The sequence below is a fragment of the Hemitrygon akajei genome, chromosome 14 (assembly GCF_048418815.1).
Source record: "Hemitrygon akajei chromosome 14, sHemAka1.3, whole genome shotgun sequence".
Taxonomy (NCBI): domain Eukaryota; kingdom Metazoa; phylum Chordata; class Chondrichthyes; order Myliobatiformes; family Dasyatidae; genus Hemitrygon; species Hemitrygon akajei.
The window spans coordinates 42,119,427-42,142,552 of record NC_133137.1 but is presented as its reverse complement, the minus strand read 5'-3'; the positions used below and the strand labels follow the sequence as shown (position 1 = coordinate 42,142,552).

Below are 23,126 nucleotides of genomic sequence, written 5' to 3'. Positions count from 1 at the left end.
TGCACCAATGTATTCAATTGCAGTTACTCTGTTGTTTTAAATAAACCTATTTAAAACATACAAATGTATCCACTAACATGACAAGAAAAGCATGAAACCACAAGCAAATGCCATTCGAGTCGATGTGATTTCTCAGCTACAGTAAATAAACTGCACCCTCACATTTCCAGTCATCAGAAATAAAAGTATCACTAAACTGGTCAGTCTTATTGCTGCTGATCAGCCTGACCTACTGATTACATAATTTGTAAAGTCACACATCAAACACCTTGGCATTTAGATTTTGAAAATAATATTTATGAAGGAAATCTGACATACCGTCTTTGTTTTCCTATTCACAATTACAATATTAGCTGCTATGAAGTACTGATGACACAATAACTAATCAACAGATTACTTGCCTCCACAGCTCCCAGTAGAACATCTAATATTTTAACTATTTGCTGTTAAGTTGAATCTATTGTGCCCTTTCGTAATTATAAATACATCATCTTTCTTCAATCTGATCAACGCAGGTCAGTGTTGCTCTTATATAACGCATCTCAACAAAGCATTTCAATTCTACCTCCAAAGAAACAAGCCCTATAATTCATATTTTTCCTAAAAAAAGACTAACCATTATATACACACAACTGGATCTCAACTGATTAAGCTGCCTTCTTATCCTTAAATGAACTGATCAATATTGACTTGACCAGTTCTGGGATATAAACTGTAATTCAGGTTACTGTCTTCCTATCACCTTTATTATGATTTAGATGCATATCATATTTTTTACTGAGTTAAGTATTGTATGTAATTAGTTTTGCTACAACAAGTGTATGGGACATTGGAAAAAATGTTGAATTTCCCCATGGGGATGAATAAAGTATCTATCTATCTATCTGTAAAGGACATGTAGAAATAACTAATACAAGGCCAAAATTCCAGTGTAATGATACTGTAACTCTTTGTGATAAAGGCCATATTTTGGTGCCTTGGTCATAAAAGTTCAAAGTAAATGTATTATCAAAGTACATGTACGTCCCCATATACAACTCTGAGATTAATTTTCTTGTGGGCATACACAGTAAATACAAAGATGCACAGCAGAATCAACGAAGAACTGCACACAACAAAGACGGACAAACCACCAAAATCTGAAAGGCAACAAACTGTACAGGTACTAAAAAATAGAAAAATACTGAGATAAATAAGTAATTAATATTGAGAACATGAATTGTAGAGTCCTTGAAAGTGAGCCTATTGTTTGTAGAATCAGTTCAGTGTTGGGGTGCTTGAAGAAATCCACTCTGGTTCATGACAGGTGCAGGGTAATAACTGTCCCAGGACCTGGTAGTAAGGGACCTTCTTCTTGATGGCAGCAACGAGAAGAGAGCATTGTCTGGATGGTGGGGTTCCTTGATGGTGGATGCTGCTTTCCTGGGACAGTGCTCCTTGTAGATGTACATAATAGTGAGGAGGGCTTTACCTGTGAGGGACTGAGCTGTATCCACCATTTTTTGTAGGCTTTTCCGCTCAAGAGCATTAGTGTTTCCATACCAGGCCGTGACGACAGAAATTAGTCAGTTTTAGATGACTTGCCAAATCTTCACAAACTTCTAGGAAAGTAGAGATGATGCTGTGTTTTCTTTGTGGTGGCACTTACATGCTGGACCTACGACAGATCTTCTGAGATGATAACACCGTGGAATTTAAAATGACTGACCCCCTCCACCTCTGATGAATCAGAGGTGCAACACAGAAACAGGCCCTTCAGGCCATACTGAAACAACTTAAACTGCCTACTCCCATCAACCTGCACTGGGACATGGGCCTCCATAACCCTACCATCCACATAGCTATCTAAACTTCTCTTAAGCATTGAAATCAAGCTCTCATGCACAACTTAGCAAGATGTACAAAAAAGCTGGATGAATTCAGCAGGTCGGGCAGCATCCATTGAAAGGAGCAGTCAACGTTTCGGGTCAAAACCCTTCGTCAGGACTAAAGAAGGAGGGGGCAGGGGCCCTATAAAGAAGGTGGGGAGAGGGTGGAAAACCAATCAGAGGAAAGATCAAGGGGTGGGGGAGGGGAAGCAGGGAGGGGATAGGCAGGAGAGGTGAAGAAGGAATCTAAGGGGAAAGCATTATGGGTAGTAGAAGGCAGAGTCATGAGAGGTGATAGGCAGCTAGAAGAGGAAACAAGAGTAGAGGTGGGATGGGGAAGGGGGAGGAAGGGAATTACTGGAAGTTGGAGAATTCGATGTTCATACCAAGGGGCTGGAGACTACCCAGACGGTATAGGAGATGACACAGTACTCCAAATTAGACCTTACCAATGTCTTATACAACTTCATCATAAAATCCCATCTCCTGTACTCAATACATTGATCTATTAAGGGCAATGTGCCAAAAGCTTTCTTCACGACCCCATCTACCTATGATGCCACTTTCAACAAATTATGGACCTATATTCCCAGATCCCTTTATTCTACCACACTCCTCAGTGCCCTACTGTTCACTGTGTAAGACCTACACTGGTTGGTCCTACCAAAGTGCAAAATCTCGCACTTACCTGCATTAAGTTCCATCTGCCGTTTTTCAGTCCATTTTTCTAGCTGATGCAAATCCCTTTGCAAGCCTGATAGCCTTCCCTGCTATCCACTATGCCCAATCTTGGTTTCATCTGCAAATTTGCCAACTCAGTAAACCATATTATCATCCAGATCGTTGATATAGATGACAAACAACAGACTCAGCACCAATCCCTGCAACACTCCACCAGTCACAGGCATCCAGTCAAACAGGCAACCATCTACTACCACCCTCTGGCTTCTCCCACAAAGCCAGTGTCTAATCCAATTTACTACCTCATCTTGAATGCCGAGCGACTGAACCTTCTTGACAAACCTCCCATGTGAGATCCTGTCAAATGCCTTATTAAAGTCCATGTAGACAACATCCACTGCCTTGCCTTTATTCACTTTCCTGGTAACTTCCTCAAAATATTACATAAGATTGGTTAGACATGACCTACCATGCACGAAGCCATGCTGACTATCCTTAATCAGTCCGTGTCTATCCAAATACTCATATATACAGTAATTTTCCCACAAATGATGTCAGATCACTGAACTATATTTTCCTGGTTTTCTTTAGAGCTTTTTTGAAACAGCAGAACAACATTGGCTATCCTCCAATACCTTTCCTATCGCTAAGGATGACTTAAATATCTCTGCTAAGACCCTGGCAATTTCTGCACACCTTTCATAGGGTCCGAAGGAACACCTGACATCACTAACAGTGCCACAGAAATCCAGGTCTTTCAGAGCAACCCTGGTACTGACAGCTCAGCCTTTAGGTGGTACTGCTGATGAATCTGAACAGGGCTGGAGCTCCTTCACTGGGGATGAGATTATGGGCCAGGAATCTTATGGCAGCTGCCTCTTCCCATGGTGCTGTCTAAGGAATAGGTCAGAGATTTCTGCTTTCCTTCTCGTGTAGTCATAACCAGCTCTCTAGTTTTGCTGACATTGAGTTAGAGGTGGTTGCTGTGGCACCATTCACCCAGATTTTTAATCTCCCTGAATCTTTGATTCAGTCAACAGTAGTGTCAGCAGGTTATTGTATACAATTCACATCATACTGCCATTGATTAATATTTTGAAATGGAATCCAAGTTCAAACTCATTAAGTTTCTGACAAAAGATATAACTGAATGAACAGCAGCTTTTGTAGTATTAGCTGTTGAAGCCTAGCAGCTCTCTCAAGTAATGAAAGTGAAATATACAAATCTTGAGTTTCTTAAGTAAAGGAATACAACAAAAAAAGGGAAAATGAAAATGGACGTTCAGAAAAAACTGGGGGTGTAAACTCAACTTTGGTGCCCATTCTTCAGTAATAATAATTATCAATTAACAAACTGAGAAAAGTCCACATAGAACCAGGAAAGATTCCACAGCTGAGAGATTTTCACTCCAAGCTAAATGAGAGAAACTGGGCCTATTTTCCTTTGAACAAAAAAGCTAGGGGGAAGTTTGATAAAGGTGAACAAGATCCCTGTGGCTTTGGACTGAGCAGACAGAATATTTACAACTCGTTGAAGGATCAGGATCTACCATTATAAAGTGATTGACAAAAGATAAAGGAAGATGCAAGGACAAATGTACTAAAAATATAAATCGGTGACACTGGAATCCATCGGCTGCAGAGATAACTATTCAGGGTTTTCCAAGAAATACGCACTGGATGGAAATAACTAACGAATCTTAAACGATAGAGCGTTTAAGCAACTTATTTTAAAATACAATTTGGAGAAGATGGTGATCTACAAGATTCCTCAGGGGGATCCACACAAAGCTCTCACTTGTACCTGGTGGTGTAATGGACGAATCCTTGTGGTTTTTACATAAAGTACTTCGACACCGCTAGCAGTGCCATAGATCCAAGTGTTTCGGAGGTGCCCCGGCACCGGCTGAGCCCCAGGGTGGTAGGGACTACTGATGAGTCTGAACAGGGCTGGAGCTCCTTCACCGGGGATGAGATCATTGGCCAGGAATCTTACGGCAGCTGCCTCCTCCCACGGTGTTGTCGGTTGATCTCAGTGGCCGAGACATGAACATCCGCCCGGTAACACACTCCTACCCCAACCGCCCACGCCAGTCCAGACCCTCCACTTCCCGTCATTAAACCCAACCCCGCCAAGTAAACAACTTATCAAAAAAAAGGCCAAGGCCAAGGGCAACAAAACAGACTCTGCCACATTTCACCACACCCCCAAACTCCCCGTCTGTAAACCGAAACCTGAGACCTTACCTGTGTAGGATAATGGCGTTAACGAGCTCGGCTGGTACCGCGCCGGGGCTGCCCGCCCGTTATCGGAGACAGGAGCTACCGCAGCCGACCTCGTCGCCACGCGCCCGTCTCCCAGGTTACCGGTCTCGAGCGGGTCTCCGGCCGTTTCTATCCCAGAGTCCTCGGCGTGGTGCGGGGCGCGAGCCGCTACGTTTCCCGGCGACGCCGGCTGCTCGGAAACCGCTAGTGACGGCGCCAGCAAACAGAAGGGAACACGTCAGACTGCGAGGGCGCTCAGAGATGCTGGAGAGCGGCGGAGAGGCGTGAGAATTCCCTAGGCCGGAGTAAAGGCCGCCATAGACTTCGATGACTAACGTCGAGAGGGTGGTGAGGCTCCCCCTGCTGCACAGAGCTACGGCGTCGGCACGGGACAATAGCTGCACTGTAGTGCGCAGAAGCCAGCCGGACGGCCCCACCCCCGCCAGCTTTACCTTGCGTCCCCCACCCCCAAACTTCTCGCGTCCCACAACGCTAATCGCAACCTCTTCCAACTCCATTGCCGCTTCCTCGTCACCTCCGCTTTTTACCTGCAAACTCACCTCGGCACCTACCCTTTCCCCTACCACAGTCCCTTCGCTTTCATCCCCTCCATAATCCACCTCCCCTACAACTATCCTTACCCCTTTTCCCCCTACCTGAACCCCACCCTCCCTCCCGGCCCCCACTCTCTCAGCCACCCTCCTTCCCGGGCCCCCCACTCCCCCTCCTGGCCGCCCATCCTGCCGGCACCCTACTCAAACCCCTCCCTCTCCCGGCACCCCCTCCCCTGCCCCTATTCACCCCTTCCTCGACCCTCCTCCTGTTACCCCTTACCCCTCTACCCCCAGTTGGGACTATGATGAAGAACAGCAGTTCCGCAGTCTCACGCACAGGAAGAGGCGGCGGTCTCCAAGCTGTTCCACATCCATGGATAGTTGCCAGCTTGGAGCAGTCAACGAGGAAAGAGGAATTGTCGCCTTTGATCAGTAGAATGCATTGAAAGCCTTTTGTCAACATTTTGAAGCTTTTGGTGGTAAGGACTGAGAACACAGGAAACAGGAAAAGGAAAATGCCATTTGGCTCCCTGACCCAGGTCTATTTCTCAAAAATATAATGGCCAGTATTCTTCCCTGAATCAATAGCCCCTGATAAATATTCAGAAATCAATAGATCTCTCTGTTTTCAGTCAATTACCAAAACCCCTTAGGCCTCCAGGTAGAAAGTATCAAATCTTCACATTTTTAAGAAATAGCTTTTGTGTCTTAAATGATGTACTATTGTGAGTCTATAGTCTTATGACTCATTATCCCTGGGAAATATCTTCCATACACCAATTTTGTGGTATCTAAATATCATGTTTCACTTTTCTAACTACTGGAGAATAGAGGCTGATTCTATTTAGAGTAATAATGTGGCAGGCAGAAATGCAAAGGACCAACTTGGTGAATTAACAATACCTTTCTAAGAAGTTGTATTATTTTTGACCAAAATGGTATACAATATTCTGGTGCTGTCTCACTAAAGTCCTACGTAAATATAGTACAATGATCTTGCAATATGTGTGCCTGCATATTATGTACAAGGACATTCAATCTCTTTGAAACTTGCAGGAATAGCAAGCCATTTACACCTTTGAGCCTGCTCAGCTTTTCAATGAATTCACAGTTAACCTTTTCTCTCAGCACTATATTCTTGCTCTTTCACCATAACTCTTGAAGTCAACCAATCTATTTCTTTAAATAACATTCATGATTTGAGATCCACTGCCTTTTGTAGTAGAAAATTTCATGCCTAATGCATGAAGTTTCTTCATAACTCAGTCCTAAATGCCTTTATCGTTCTTACATAGTGATCTTTGGATTTGGACCCACTTCCATACCCACACCAGGGAAAGGTTCCCTGCATCCACTCTTACCCCTGTCAGAACTTTGTTAATTTCCTTTCATTCTTCTAACTACAAACCAAGTCAACCTCTCCTCATAGGACAATCCTGCTTTTCTATGGATCAATCGGGTGAATCTCTTGTCCTTTCATTGCTAAGGAGATTAATACTCCGTGTGAGAAATTCCTTCAGGTGGTGAACCTGTGGAATTGTTTACCACAGAAGGCAGAAGTTCCTGTTCTATATTTTCATGAGACATAAATATTCTTGTACACAACTCAATGAAAGCAGGCATGCAATTACAGCATGCAGTATTCCAATTATGTTCTCACCAAGGCTCTGTGTAATTATAGCTAGGACAGTGGTACGCTCATCCTATAGGATGTGGGATATCAGTGACCATTGTCCCAGAGGACTACATCTGTGGGAAGTGTATCCATCTGTAGCTCCTAACTGAATATATTAAGGAGATGGAACTGGATGCATTTAAAATTATCTGTGATACTAAGAGCAACATGGATAAGAGTTTCAGTGGGTGGTCACAACCAGAGTACAGGTTTGTAGAAATTAGGATGTTCAACAGGAAAGGTGGAGAGGTAAACAGTACAGTATTCTCCTGTGGTCATTCTCTTTTAAAACAATTGTACCATTTTGCATACTGTTAGGGTTTAACAGGGCAAAAGCAGCAGCCAGGTCTGTGGGACAAGCACTGGCTCTTAGGAAAGGATGAAGGCAGAAGAGACTATAATGATAGGATGCTTGATAATTATGTGGACAGCTAGGAGATTCTGTGGCTGCAAAAGGAACTCTAGGATGCCAGGGTCAGTGATGTCTCTGAGTGTTTGCAGAACATTCTCAAGGAGAGGTTGAGCTGCCAGAAGTCATTGTAGACATAGACAGCAATAGGGCTGAGGTCCTGTGCAGTGAGTAAGAGGAGTTAGGAAAGTTAAGAAGCAGAGCATTGAGGATTGTAATTTCTAGATTACTCCCAGTGCCATGTGCTAGTGAGGATAAGAATAGGAGATTATGCTGCCAAAGAGCTGGTGCAGAGGGCAGTGATTCAAATTTGTGTACCATTGAGTTAACTTCTGTGATAGTAGAGACCTACACAAGGGACAAGTTGCACCTGAACTGGAGTGGGACCAATATCTTATTGGACAGATTTGCCAGTGTTACCTGGGAGGATTTTAACTTGATTAGCAGTGGGTTGGGATTGAGAGCAGAGATGAGGCAGATGGAAGGCTGGAAGTTGAAACAGAATTCAATGGCAGGTCAATGAGGGAAAACTGTTAGATTAAAATGCATTTATTTTGATGCAAGAGGTCTAATGGGTAAGGTGAATGAATTCAAGGGATGGATAGCTCTGTGGGACTGAGATGTTATAGTTTTACAGAAGCATGGCTAAGGGAGGGACATAACTAGCAGCCAAATATTACAGGATAGAGATGAAGAAAAGAGAGGATGGAGAGTTGCATTTCTGATTAAGGAGAACAAGAAATTACAGAAGGATCATCCAGTGAAGATTTATGGGCGGAACTGAGAAATAATCAGAATTGGGTTTACTATCACCAGCATATATCATGAAATTTATTGTCTTTATAGTGGCAGTACAATACAATACATAATAAAAGAGAGAAAATGTTAATTATAATACATATACAGTACTGTGTGTGTGTGTGCGTGTGCAGCAACAACCTTAAGCACAACTTCAGTAAGACCAAATAATGAATTTCAGAAAGGGGAAGACAAGGGAACACACAGCAGTCCTCATAAAGGGTTCAGAAGTGGAAAGAGTGAACAATTTCAAATTCCTGGGTGCAGCTACAAAGAAATTATTAGGAGTCTGCAGAAATTTGGTATGTCACTCAAATTTATACAGATGTAACATGGAGAGCATTCTAACTGTCTAGTACGGGGAAGGGGGTTGCTACTGCACAAGATTAAAATATGCTGTGGAGACTTGAAAACTTAGTCAGCTCCATCATGGGCACTAGCCTCTGTAGTATCCAGGGTATCTTCAAGGTGCAATGCCTCAAAATGGTGGTATCCATCATTAGGGACCCTTAACAGCCAGGACATGCCTTGTTTTCATATTTACCTTCAGGAAGGAGGTAGTGGAGCCTGAAGACACACTTTCAATGATTCAGGAACAGCTTCTTCCCCTCTGCCATCAGATTTCTGAACGGACATTGAACCCATGAACACTATAAACAGTAATGAGGAAGTGTTCATGGGTTCAATGTCCATTCAGAAATCTGATGGCAGAGGGGAAGAAGCTGTTCCTGAATCATTGAGAGTGTGTCTTCAGGCTCCTTTATGTCATAGTACTGTATAATATTCCTAGTATAGACTGGGGCTGACATATTGATAAGAGCTTAGATGGGGTGGAAGCTGTTAAGTGTATTCAGGAAAGTTTCTTTACACATTACCTTATTCTGGCCCATTTCCCCTTCCTTTCCAGTCCTGATGAAGGGTCTTGGCCGAAAACATCTCGACTGTTTATTCATTTTCATAGATGCTGCCTGACCTGCAAGTTCCTCCAGCATTTTGCATGTGTTACTCTGGAATTCCAGCATCTGCCGAATCTGTTGTTTTCAGGACAGAGGAAGATTAAGTACTTTCAAGCTGAGGAAAGGATCAATTCTGATTGGGAGAATTGTTTTTTTTCATTGAGAAGTGGAACTGACATATCTTAACATGTAAGAATTACTTCAATTGTTTTTAAATAGCTGTCCTTTTAACACTAGAATCTGATTAGAAAATAATCTTTCTGTTGGTGTGCAAGAATGCTGGGAAAAGCATTTGATTCATGGTAAAAGCAAAATTTCATTTACAAATATTTCATTTACAAGCATAAATTTCATTTACAAGCATATTTACAAATTTATTTTCTTCTCTTCTGTTTTTTCTCAACAGTTACTACTCTAGATCAAAATCTCAAAAAGAATGATGAATGTGGAATGTGAAGTCATTGGATACATTTTTATTCACTTTTTATTTAGTGGAGGTTGTTAAGTTTCTTGATTAGTAAGGGTGTCAAATGTAGTGGGGAGAATGGGGCTGAGAGGGAAAATAAATCAGCCATGATAGAATGGCAGAGCAGACTTGATGGACTGAATGGCCTAACTCTGCTTCTTTGTCTTATGGTTTTACATTGAAAGTCTCATGCAAAGCTTCACCTGCTCTTGGGAACTGGGACAGGACAAGTGACAGATGTCAGTGCAGGAGCACTTTGGGATCAGTAGCCATTGTTCTATTAGTGTTAAATTAATGTTGGAAAGGGACGTAACTGGGTCACAAGTTAAAGTTCTATAGCAACTGACAAAAGTAGATTAGAATAGGTTGTATGCAGGTGTAACATCCTGAAGAAAGATTTCACTGCTGATGTAATGCTCTTGTAGAAGCTGTGTTCGGATTATGGTTAGAGATAATGGGTGCTTTGGAGTGTGAGCCATCCAATGACGGGAGTGTGTTTTTGTGCCGTGTGCCTGACACTGGGGTGATCTGGGTCTTTTGTTTGGCGGGAGATGAAGAGAGAAGACACCGGAGAGAAGAGGTCGTAGGACTCGACCCGGAGCAGAGCCATGATCCAACGAAGGCTGGGGTGATCAAAGGAGGATCGGCAAAGGGGAAATTGTGAACTCCAACTTGTGCACATTAGACTGTTTCATTAAAATTGGTACTTTTCTTATTTTGCCTTTTCTTCACTAACCCTGTAGTCAAATTAAGAATTATAAACTGAATCGTTTAATTGTATGCAGTGTAATGTCTGTTATTTCATGGTACTGATTTGTAACAGGGTAATAAATCACACAGCATCCACACAAACAGGGGTTTGGGGTGGGCTCACATCTCAATCTCACACATTTTGTCTTCCTTAGATTTACACAGCTGACAGAACCAGAGTGTTTCACAAGCAAAGAGACAACTGACAAATTTTTATATTGAAAGTTCAGGATCTGCAAATTCCTGTTAGAGTAATGGGTAAGGCTGGAAGAGGTAGGGAATCCTGGATGATGGAGATATTGAGGCTCTGATCAGAAAAAAATGAGGAAACCTGGATTAGGTACAGGCAGCTGGGATTAAGTGAATCCCAGGAGCACTAGAAGAGATGCTGGAGGGTACTAAAGAAGGAAATTGGATGTGTGATGAGAGTGCATGAGATAGTTAGCTTTGGCAGAGAAGATTAAGGAAAATCCAAAGAGATAAGTATATTAAGGGAATAAATAGTAACTAGGGAGAGAATAGGGCTCCTTCAAAGACCAAAGTGAACATCTTGTGTGAACATAGGTAGATAAATCTCCAGGATGTGATTGGGTATCTCCAAGAACACTGAGAACCAGAGAAGAAATTGCTCTGGCTAAGATATTTGCATCATCAGTAGTGAGGGGTGAAGTGCTGAAAGACTGGAAGGTGGCTAACGTGGCTTATTTAAGAAGGGTGACAAAATAAAAATGAGAACTATGGACCATTAAGATTCACATCTGTATTAGTAACTTAATAGAGGGGATTTCTGAAGGATATACAAGTATTTGGAAAGACAGTTTCGGATATATTTAACCAACACACACAAAATGCTGAAGGAACTCAGCAGGCCAGGCAACATCTATGGAAAAGAGTAAACAAGCAATGTTACGGGCTGAGATCCTTCATCAGTCTCGACCTGCTGAGTTTCTCCAGCAGTTTGTGTATGTTGCTTGGATTTCCAGCATCTGCAGATTTTCTCTTGTTTCAGGTTGGTTAATTGATTTATCACATTGAAACATACATTCCCACAATATTCAGCAGAATAATAGCAATGAAACAGCAACAAGCCCCTTTCCCTCCCTTTAACCACAAGACAAGATGGGCCTCTAGCCTCCATTGGTCTCAGAGACATCAACCTCCAACTTTCTCTGTAGATTCACAGATTCAAAGCTTTAATCATCCAGCTTGACTGAAGATTTCTGATTGACTTCCGGGCTTCAATCTTCCCACACTCCTGTCCCTAAACTCTAATCTGACCCCTAACGTCCCTCTCTGTCCCCAAAGCCTATGAACCTAAAAACAACTAATTGTTGGTGTTGATTTATTATTGTCACATGTACCAAGAGTCAGTACAAAGCTTGTCTTGCATACTGTTTATAGAGATCCAATCATTACACAGTGCATTGGCTAGAATAAGGTGAAACAATAACAATATAAAATAAGATGTAAAAGCTACTGAAAAAGTGCAGTGCAAGTTAAAAGTGCAAAATAAGATAAATTGTGAAGCCAAAATTCCATATTATCATATAAGAGGTCTGTTCAACAGTCTGATAACAATGGGATAAAAGCTCTCCTTGAGCCTGTTGGTACGTACTAAAAGCTTTTGTATCTTTACTTCATAGGAGAGGAAGAAGAGAGATGGTCAGGTCTTTGATTATGCTGGCTGCTTTATTAAGGCAATGATAAGTACAGTACAGACAGTTTGTATAGGAGGAGGCTACTTCCTGTGATGTGCTGAGCTGTGTCCACAGCTCTTAGCAGTTTCTTGTGATCATGTGCATAGCAGCTGTCATGCCAAGCCCTTATGCATCCAGATAGAATGCTTTCTATGGTGTATCAAGAAAAATTGGTAAGAGCCAATGGATTTTTTTGCCTCTTGAGGAAGTAGTATAGAAATTGGTATGTTGTAGTTAATATTGGTGAGGTCGCATTTGGAATATTGTGTTCGGTTATGGTCACCTTGATATTAGAAGGGTACCATTAAGCTGGAAAGAGTACAGAGGAGATTTATGAGGATGTTGCTGGGATTTGAGTGACTGAGAAGGGCTTAGCAAGTTGGGACTTTTTTTAAAAAATTGGCAAATTGGTTTATTATTGTCAATTATGAGTGAAAAACATCTTGTAAATCATTCATACAGATCAATTCATTACACAATGCACTGATGTACTACAAGGTAAAATAGTAACAGAACAAAGTGTTACTGTTACAGAGAAAGTGCAAAGCATGTAGACAATAAGGTGTAAAATCATAACAAGGTTGACTGTGAGGTCATAGTTCATATAATACTAGAGAACCATTCAATAACCTTATCACAGCAAGATAGAGGCTGTACTTGAACCTGGTGGTATGTACTTCAGGCCGATGTACCTGCTGCCTGATGGGGTGGGGGAGGAGAAGTGTGAATGTCTGGGGTAGGGTTTTTGAGTATGCTGGCTGCTTGACTGAGGCAGCAAGACATGTAGACCGAGTCCATGGAGGGGGAGGCTGATTTCCATGATTTGTTAAGCAGTGTCCACAACTCTGCAATTTCTTGCAATCATGGGCAGAGTAATTGCTATACCAAATGGTGTGGCATCCAGATAGGATGCTTTCAGTGGTGCATTGATAAAAGCTGGTAAGGCTCAAAGGGGACATATCAAATTTATTTCTCCTTCTGAGGAAGTAGGGCCTGGTGAGCTTTCTTGGATGCAGTTGGATCAGAATGAATAATTGGTAATGTTCACTCCTAGGAACCTGAAGCTCTCAACCATAGCACCTTAGATGTAAACAGGATATAATGAGCTCTTTTGTTTTGCTGACATGAGGGAAAGATTATTGTCATACCATGTTACTAACTCCCTATCTTTTTCATGTACTCTGATTCATCATTATTTGAGATATGGCCAACTACAGTGATATCATCTGCAAACTTGTAGATGGAATTAGAGCAGAATCTGGCCACGCAGTAATGAGTGTACAGGGAGTAGAGTAGATTCTTGAACAGTCAGAGCATGAAGGGATATGGGGAAAAGGCAGGAGATTGGGACTGAGAGGAAAATTGGATCAGCCATGATGAAATGGTGGAGCAAACTCAATGGACCAAATGGTCTAACTCTGCTCCTATATCTTATAGTCTTATGGCCTAAGTGAAGTAAAGTGGCATCAAACATCATGGACCCTATACAAATTACAGAGGAGAAGGTGTATACTGTGCTGAAGCAAATTAGGATGGATAAATTCCCAGGGAATGGCAAAGTGTTCTTTGGACCCTGCAGGAGGCAAATGCAGAAACTACCAGGCCCCTAGCAAAGACGTTTAAATCATCTTTAGCGACAGGTGAGGTACCAGTGCATTGGAGGATAGCCAATGTTGTTCCAGTGTTCAAGAAAAGCTCTAAATATAAACCAAAAATTATAGGCCAGTGAGCCTCAGGATAGCATGGCTTCATATGTGGTAGGTCATGTCTAACCAACCTTATTTTTGAGGAAGTTACCAGGAAAGTTGATGAAGTGAAGGCAGTGGATGTTGTCTACATGGACTTTAGCAAGGCATTTGCCAAGGTCTCGTATGGAAGGTTTGTCAGGAAGGTTCAGTCACTCAGCATTCAAGATGAGGTAGTAAATTGGACTAGACAACACACACAAAATGCTGGTGGAACACAGCAGGCCAGGCAGCATCTATAGGAAGAAGCACTGTCGATGTTTGGGGCCGAGACCCTTCGTCAAGACTAGATATTGACTTTGTGGGAGAAGCCAGAGAGTGGTAGTAGATGGTTGCCTCTTTGATTGGATGCCTGTGACTAGTGGAGTGTTGCAGGAATTGGTACTAGGTCTGTTTTTGTTAGTCATCTACAAAGTATATCAACGATCTGGATGATAATGTGGTTAACTGGATCAGCAAATTTCCAGATGACACCAAGATTAGGGGTGTAGTGGACAGCAAGGAAGGCTATCAGAGCTTGTAGTGGGATCTGGACTAGCTAGAAAAATGGGCTGAAAATGGGATAAAGGGTCAGGACGAAGGGTCTCAGCCCAAAACGTCGACAGTGCTTCTCCCTATAGATGCTGCCTGGCCTGCTGCCAGCATTTTGTGTGTGTTGCTTGAATTTCCAGCATCTGCAGATTTCCTCGTATTTGCCTACTTGTTCAACTTACATAAATTGCTCTGAAGCCACTTGACATTCTCCTCACACAACTTAAAATCCTATCTGATTTTGTGTTATCAGTTCACTCATCCAACTTATTGTTATATATTATGAATAGTTGGAGCTCAAGCATTGATTCCTGTGGTCCCCCACTTAGCACTACAGCCATCCAGAATTTTTCACCTTCTTTTTCCTTTAACTCAACAAATTTCCATTCCATGTTTGTATCATCCCCAGACTTGTTTTCCTCTCTCTTATATGGCACTTTATCAATGATCTTCTAAAAGCCCAAATACACCTCATCCATTGCTTCACACTAGTCTTTTAACCAGTTATGTCCTCAAAACAAAACAAAATTTCTCTTTCATAAAGTCAAGCTGCATTTATTTAATCTCATTATTCACACTATTATGAATGCATTTGGGAATAAACCTCATCACTGATCTTAGCCTAACTGATCTAGAGTTCTGTTTTCTCTTCTCTTTTTTTAAAATAGTGGGTTTACGTTTATCACTTTTGAATCTGCAGGAACCGTTCCATAATCTACAGAATTTTGAAAGCTAACGGATGATGCCACAATTTTACCTCTTCCAGAATTCTGGGATGTAAATTATCAGGCCCTGGCATTCATCATCTTCAAATGCCAAGAATTTCTCCAGCATGTAATTTTACTGAAACCATTTTTCTTAAATTTTTGTTTCATTTGACTCTTTATTTGAGCATGTTTGTTTCCACCCTTTATTTGAGCATGTCTGTTAAGCTATTTTTTTGTGTTGACAGAATCAAAGTATTTGTTTAATTGCTCTGCCATTTCTTTATTCCCTGTTATACATTTACCCATTTATGACTGTAGGGGTCTTACATTTGTCTTTACTAATCCTTTTTTTGTTACATACTTGTACTTGTTGAAACTCTTAAAGAGGCACTTATAGGCACCTTGCAAGTTTGCCCTCAGGCTCAAACTTCACTTGTTCAATAAATTTTGTGGAGCACTTTTGCTGAATTCTAAACTTCTTCCAATCTTTTGATTTGCTTCCTATTCTATCTGATGACTTTAGCTAACTCCTCTTTGGATCAAATACTATAATCCTTTCATCAGCTATCATTATGTTGTTTTTTCTTTCATATTTTGCACCGGAATGAAATATGAAACTGCTGATGGTTCCTTAAATGTTAGCCATTACCAAACCATCATCATGCCTTTCATTGAATCTCCCCAATCTTTCACATAGGATAACAACAACAATATTTCCCACTCTCTCATTACTTACTAACTATTAGCTTTGTTTTTCCACCAAAGTGTATAAATTCACATTTTCCCACATTGTACTCCATTTGCCATGTTGCAGCCCACTTAGTCAGCATATTTCAATCCCTTCACAACCTCAAGACAATTCATAATCCTGTTTGTTTCATAGCTTCAGCAGGCCAGGAAATGTTACATTTCATCTCCTTAACAAAATCATTGATTAAGGATGGATGGGTCTGAAGCCAGTATTCTGCAGTAACTCAACTATTCACAGCGGGCTTTTACATTTCCTGCTGCTTTCCTCAAATCTGGTTTTTCTTTTATCAATTTCTCGGTCATTCTTTTCTGAGTTCTAAAACACTCTTAATCTTCAGGTTTACTCATTTTAATATCTGGGAAGTTTATCAGCCACTGTTAAAACATAATTCTAATTTTAATTTCTCTTATAATCCATGATTACACCACTGTACTCCTTGCTACCTCAAAATGTTCAATAAAATTAGTCCAATGTGATCTTTCTTTAACAAATCCATGTTGACTGGCCGATTAATATGTGCCTTTTTATATAAAGATTATACTGTTCATGAGCATTAAGTCCAATTTTCTCATCACTGAAGTTAATCTAACTGGCCTGTATTTATGTAGTTGAACCATTTCTATCTTTTTGACCAATTATATGATGTTAGCAATCACCTAATACTATGATACTACTTCTATAATAAGGTGGATTGGAAAATGATAGACCATGCATTCCTTTTTTAAACGGCCTATGATAAATGCTGGGCTGGCAAATTACCTACTTTCAGGAATGCTAACTACTCAAATGAATTCTTTAGTGGTATGTTTATCCTAACCAATATGTCACAATTATTGACTGCAGCTTTTTTGCCGTATTTCAGTGAAGTTTTTAGTCTTTAGTAGATAATCTTACCTCATGCAGTGAAAACATACTGGTTTTTCTAAGTTGAACAGTGATCAAGGAAGGTAACTCTGGGAAATAGAAAATAGAACATAGAACAGTACAGCACATTACAGGCCCTTTGGCCCACAATGTTGTGCCAACCTTCAAACCCTACCTCCCATATAACCCCCCACCTTAAATTCCTCCATATACCTGTCTAGTAGAATCTTAAACTTCACTAGTATATCTGCCTCCACCACTGACTCAGGCAGTGCATTCCACGCACCAGCCACTCTCTGAGTGAAAAACCTTCCTCTAATATCCCTCTCAAACTTCCCTCCCCTTACCTTAAAGCCATGTCCTCTTGTACTGAGCAGTGGTGCCCTGGGGAAGAGACGCTGGCTGTCCACTCTGTCTATTCCTCTTAATATCTTGTACACCTCTATCATGTCTCCTCTCATCCTCCTTCTCTTCAAAGAGTAAAGCCCTAGCTCTCTTAATCTCTGATCATAATCCATACTCTCTAAACCAGGCAGCATCCTGGTAAATCTCCTCTGTACCCTTTCCAATGCTTCCACATCCTTCCCATAGTGAGGCAACCAGAGCTGGACACAGTACTCCAAGTGTGGTCTAACTAGAGTTTTATACAGCTGCATCATTACATCGCGACTTTTAAACTCTATCCCTCGACTTATGAAAGCTAACACCCCATAAGCTTTCGTAACTACCCTATCTACCTGTGAGGCAACTTTCAGGGATCTGTGGACATGTACCCCCAGATCCCTCTGCTCCTCCACACTACCAAGTATCCTGCCATTTACTTGGTACTCTGCCTTGGAGTTTGTCCTTCCAAAGTGTACCACCTCACATTTCTCTGGGTTGAACTCCATCTGCCACTTCTCAGCTCACTTCTGCATCCTATCAATGTCTCTCTGCAATCTTCGACAATCCTCTACACTATCTACAACACCACCAACCTTTGTGTCATCTGCAAACTTGCCAACCCACCCTTCTACCCCACATCCAGGTCGTTAATAAAAATCACAAGAAGTAGAGGTCCCAGAACAGATCCTTGTGGGACACCACTAGTCACAACCCTCCAATCTGAATGTACACCCTCCACCACGACCCTCTGCCTTCTGCAGGCAAGTCAATTCTGAATCCACCTGGCCAAACTTCCCTGGATCCCATGTCTTCTGACTTTCTGAAGAAGCCTACCATGTGGAACCTTGTCAAATGCCTTACTAAAATCCATGTAGATCACATCCACTGCACTACCCTCAGCTATATGCCTGGTCAAAGAACTCTATCAGGCTTGTTAGACATGATCTGCCCTTCACAAAGCCATGCTGACTGTCCCTGATCAGACCATGATTCTCTAAATGCCCATAGATCCTATCTCTAAGAATCTTTTCCAACAGCTTTCCCACCAGACGTAAGGCTCACTGGTCTGTAATTACCTGGACTATCCCTACTACCTTTTTTGAACAAGGGGACAACATTCGCCTCCCTCCAATCCTCCGGTACCATTCCCGTGGACAACGAGGACATAAAGATCCTAGCCAGAGGTTCAGCAATCTCTTCCCTTGCCTCGTGGAGCAGCGTGGGGAATATTCCGTCAGGCTCCAGGGACTTATCCGTCCTAATGTATTTTAACAACTCAAACACCTCCTCTTCCTTAATATTAACATGCTCCGGAACATCAACCTCACTCATATTGTCCTCACCGTCATCAAGTTTCCTCTCAGTGGTGAATACTGAAGAGAAGTATTCATTGAGGACCTCGCTCACTTCCACAGCCTCCAGGCACATCTTCCCACTTTTATCTCTAATCGGTCCTACCTTCACTCCTGTCATCCTTTTGTTCTTCACATAATTGAAGAATGCCTTGGGGTTTTCCTTTATCCTACTCGCCAAGGCCTTCTCATGCCCCCTTCTTGCTCTTCTCAGCCCCTTCTTAAGCTCCTTTCTTGCTACCCGATATCCCTCAACAGCCCCATCTGATCCTTGCTTCCTAAACCTCGTGTATGCTGCCTTCTTCCACCTGACTAGATTTTCCACTTCACTTGTCACCCATGGTTCCTTCACCCTACCATTCTTTATCTTCCTCACCGGGACAAATTTATCCCTAACATCCTGCAAGATATCCCTAAACATCGACCACATGTTCATAGTACATTTCCCTGCAAAAACATCATCCCAATTCACACCCGCAAGTTCTAGCCTTATAGCCTCATAATTTGCCCTTCCCCAATTAAAATTTTTTCCTGAAATGCAAGCAGACTCAGACTCAGCCATTTGTGGAACAAATGAAGATGTTCTTCAGTGAAAAATATTATTGAGGACACAGGAGACAAGCAGAAAACATTATTGAGGACACAAAAGCAGAGAAACATGGGGATGCACAAGAAGAAAAGGGGTGATCATGATTGCTGTTGATAGGACTGGGGAACTCAGAAGTATTGATGAGTTGGGGAATTTTTTGATGACAGTAAAAATTTTGAAGAAACAATGTTCTTCAAAGCTTTTCAAGAGCTGCATGGTTGGCATGTGAAATATAGGACCAGAAAACTGGTTGATGAATACTTAGGCAGGCTGGCCACATAAAAAGCTATGGGATCCAAAAGGTAATGGCAAGTTGGATTTGAAATTGGCTCAGTGGCAAATAAATAAAAGATGATAAACAATTAATATTTCTGTGACTGGAAGACAAAAATGATGAGACCCAGTTCTCAGTTATTTACTTTTTATATTATATTTTATCCATTAAGACTTAACTGCAATGAGCATTATGTGTTATAAAAATTGCCATTTTTTTGACAGTGAGAAGGAAAGTTTCAGAGTGCAGACAGATATTGAAGATAGATAATCAGCCAGAAAAAAAATGGCAAATAGAATATAAGCCTTAGAGGTATAAGAGATAGCATTTAGGGTTGTACAACTAAGTAAGAAGAAGTGTGATGTGGATGAATAAAGGGACCTTAGAGTGCTGATTCACAAATTGTCAAAGTTAGCAACTCGCATCAATAAAGTGTTTAACAAACCATATGAGCATCACACACAAAATGCTGGAGGACTCAGCAGGCCAGGCAGCATCTCTGGAAAAAAGTACAGACAACATTTTGGGCTGAGACCCTTCAATAGGACTGGAGAAAAAGAGCTGAGGAGTAGAGTTAAAAGATGGGTGGAGGGGAGAGAGAAACACAAGGTGATGGTGAAAACTGGAAGAGGGAGGGATGAAGTAACAAGCTGGGAATTTGATTGGTGAAAGAGCTACAGGGCTAGAGAAGGGGGAGTCTGATAGGAGAGAACAGAAGACCATGGAAGAAAGTAAAGCGGGGAGGAGCACCAGAGGGAGGCGATAAGCAGGCAAGGAGATAAGGTGAGAGAGGGAATGGTGAAGGGGTGGGTGGGGGGCATTACTGGAAGTTCGAGAAATTGATGTTCGTGCCATCAGGTTGGCAGCTACCCAGACGGAATAAAAGGTGTCATTCCTCCATCCTGATTGTGGCCTCATCATGACAGTAGAGGAGGCCATGGATTGACAAATGGGAATAGGAAGTGGAATTAAAATGGGTGGCTACTGAGAAGATCCTGCTTCTGCAGTGAAGAAATCTCCCAATCTAAATCTGATCTCACCAATATACTGGAGGCCACACCAGGAGCGCCGGACACAGTATATGACACCAACAGACTCACAGGTGAAGTGTCGCCTCAACTGGAAGGACTGTTTGGGCCCTGAATGATGGTTAGGGAGGAGGTGTAGGGACAGATAGAAACATAGAAAACCTACAGCACAATACAGGTCCTTTGGACCATGAAGCTGTGCCGAACATGTTTTTACCTTAGAACTACCTAGGCTTACACATAGCCCTCTATTTTTCTAAGTTCCATGATTCCATCCAGGAGTCTCTTAAAAGACCCTATCGTTTCCGCCTCCATCACCACCGCCGACAGCCCATTCCACGCACTCACCACTCTCTGCGTAAAAAACTTACCCCTGACATCTCCTCTGTTCTACTTCCAAGCACCTTAAAACTATACCCTCTCATGCTAGCCATTTCAGCCCTGGGAAAAAGCCTCTGACTATCCACATGACCAATGCCTCTCACTATCTTGTACACCTCTATCAGGTCACCTCTCATCCTCCGTCGCTCCAAGGAGAAAAGGCCAAGTTCACTCAACCTATTCTAATAAGGTATGCTCCCCAATCCAGGCATCATCCTTGTAAATTTCCTTTGCACCCCTTCTACAGTTTCCACGTCCTTCCTGTAGTGAGGTGACCAGAATTGAACACAGTACTCCAAATAAGGTCTGACCAGGGTCCTATATAGCTGCAACATTACCTCTCGGCTCCTAAACTCAATCCCACGATTGATGAAGGCCAATGCAACATATGCCTTCTTAACCACAGAGTCGGTGGCAGCTTTGAGCGTCCAATGGACTCGGACCCCAAGATCCCTCTGATTCTCCACACTGCCAAGAATCTTGCCATTAATACTATCTTCTGCCATCATATTTGACCTACCAAAATGAACCACCTCACACTGATCTGGGTTGAACGCCATCTGCCGCTTCTCAGCCCATTTTTGCATCCTATCGATGTCCCATTGACAGCCCTCCACACTATCCACAACACCCCCAACTTTTGTATTATCAGCAAATTTACTAACCCATCCCTCCACTTCCTTATCCAGGTCATTTATAAAAATCACAAAGAGTAGGGGTCCCAGAACAGATCCCTGAGGCACACCACTGGTCACTGGCCTCCATGCAGAATATGACCCACCTGCAACCACACTTTGCCTTCAGTGGGCAAGCCAGTTCTGGATCCATAAGGCAATGTCCCCTTGGTTCCCATGCCTCCTTACTTTCTCAATGTAGCACTTGTTCAGCTTACAAGGATAAGTGCCAGGATGGGGATTAATGGGCAAGGGAGTCGTGTAGGGAATGATCTCTGTGGAAAGCAGAAAGTGAGAGGGATGGATACATGTTTGGTGTGGCATCCTGTTAGAGATGGTGGAAGTTCCAGAGAATTATGTGCTGGACATGGAGGATGGTGGGTTGGTACGTGAGGGCAACAGGCACCCTATCCTGCTGAAGGGTCTTGGCCCAAAACGTCAACTGTACTTTTTTCCACAGATGCTGCCTGGCCTGCTGAGTTTCTCCACCATTTTGTGTATGTTTGTTCAGATCTCCAGCATCTGCAGATTTTCTCTTGTTTGTAACAAGACATATGAGATGCTTTTTGTATCTGAGGGATAAGAACAAGGAAGTTATGCTGGAATGTAGGCAACACCATAATTAAGCCACATTTTGTGTACAGTGTACAGTTTTGCTCTTAACTTTTACAGGAAACCTGATTGCATCAGAGAGGGTTTACGGATGTTACTAGCTCTAGAGAAGTTCAATGAAGAAAGTTTGGATAAACTCTGGAACAAATGAGGCTGACAGCAGATTTAATTATGGTGTACAAAATTGTGAGTGCTAGAATAAAACCGGATCTATTTCTCTAGCAGAGGGTCAAACTTTGTAAGTATAGTTTTCAAGTAATTAGCAGGATTAAAGGATGATGAGAAAAATATTTTCACCCCAAAGGTACTAAGAGTCTGGAACTCACTGTCTAAAAGATGGTATAAGCAGGAGCTTTAATCACATTTAACGAGTCTATAGCTCTATACTTGAAGAACCACAATCAGCAGGATGGCGGGTGTTATACTAGCTAATGGGATTGGCTGGGTAACATTTTTTTAATCAACACAGATGCTATGGGCCAAATAGCCTCCTATATCATAAAATGTATTTGATTCCACATTGGCAAAAAAAATATATAGTTTGTAAACTTTGTAGAATGGGTGGTATAGAATTTCATGTAGAACTAGTACCTGAGGGAATACTGGTGATGCGGTGGATTTAATATTTGAGAGAGCATGCAGAGTACATAGATAGTGTTAAAATGTCAGCTGGTTTCACTGAGTGTTCTTCTAATGTACAAGCAAGGAACAAATGCACCCAAATGGTAATGTGTTCTTCTTCACTGCCTTGTCAGATGGGTTCAGTAGAAAATCAGTGGGTCACATGTGTGTAAGAGATGGCAAGCCTACAGATCTCACAAGTGCAAAGGTCATGGATAATATGGGAGCCATCTAGCCTTAGAATGTCCATTCAAGATAGCTGAAACAGTACTAAAGTAATTTCCAATGAAGATGGTGGTCCCCAAAAGGCTCGGATTCTAAAACCTTCTGGGAACCACCACTAAGATTCTGCAGTAGACACAAGCGACTGTGGATGCTGGAATGTGGATCAAAAACAAACAGTTGGAGGAACTCAGTTGTTCAGGCAGCATCTTTATGAGATAGTCAGAATAAAGAGGTGAGGGGAAGGGGTGGGGCAAGAGCTGGCAAGTGAT

At 42.0% G+C, this 23,126-nt stretch overlaps 1 protein-coding gene and 1 long non-coding RNA gene across 5 annotated transcripts in view; one reads left to right on the top strand and one right to left on the bottom strand.

Annotated features, from left to right (window-relative positions):
* cdk17 (cyclin dependent kinase 17) overlaps nt 1–5,199 on the bottom strand; it is a 231,118-nt gene extending 225,919 nt beyond the window's left edge. For 2 of the 4 annotated variants that reach the window (XM_073065901.1, XM_073065905.1), the window contains exon 1: nt 4,797–5,198. The gene's annotated coding sequence lies outside the window, so the exon portion shown is untranslated. Of the gene's footprint in view, nt 1–4,353; nt 4,508–4,796 lie in introns of those variants that run through there. The other 2 variants (XM_073065903.1, XM_073065902.1) reach the window with 2 other exon arrangements.
* A 253-nt stretch (nt 5,200–5,452) lies between these two features.
* LOC140738524 (uncharacterized) lies at nt 5,453–10,452 on the top strand. The gene is made up of 3 exons (XR_012101388.1): nt 5,453–5,847; nt 9,158–9,395; nt 9,613–10,452. It is a non-coding gene; the product is annotated as an uncharacterized lncRNA (long non-coding RNA).
* Nucleotides 10,453–23,126: the final 12,674 nt, after the last annotated feature.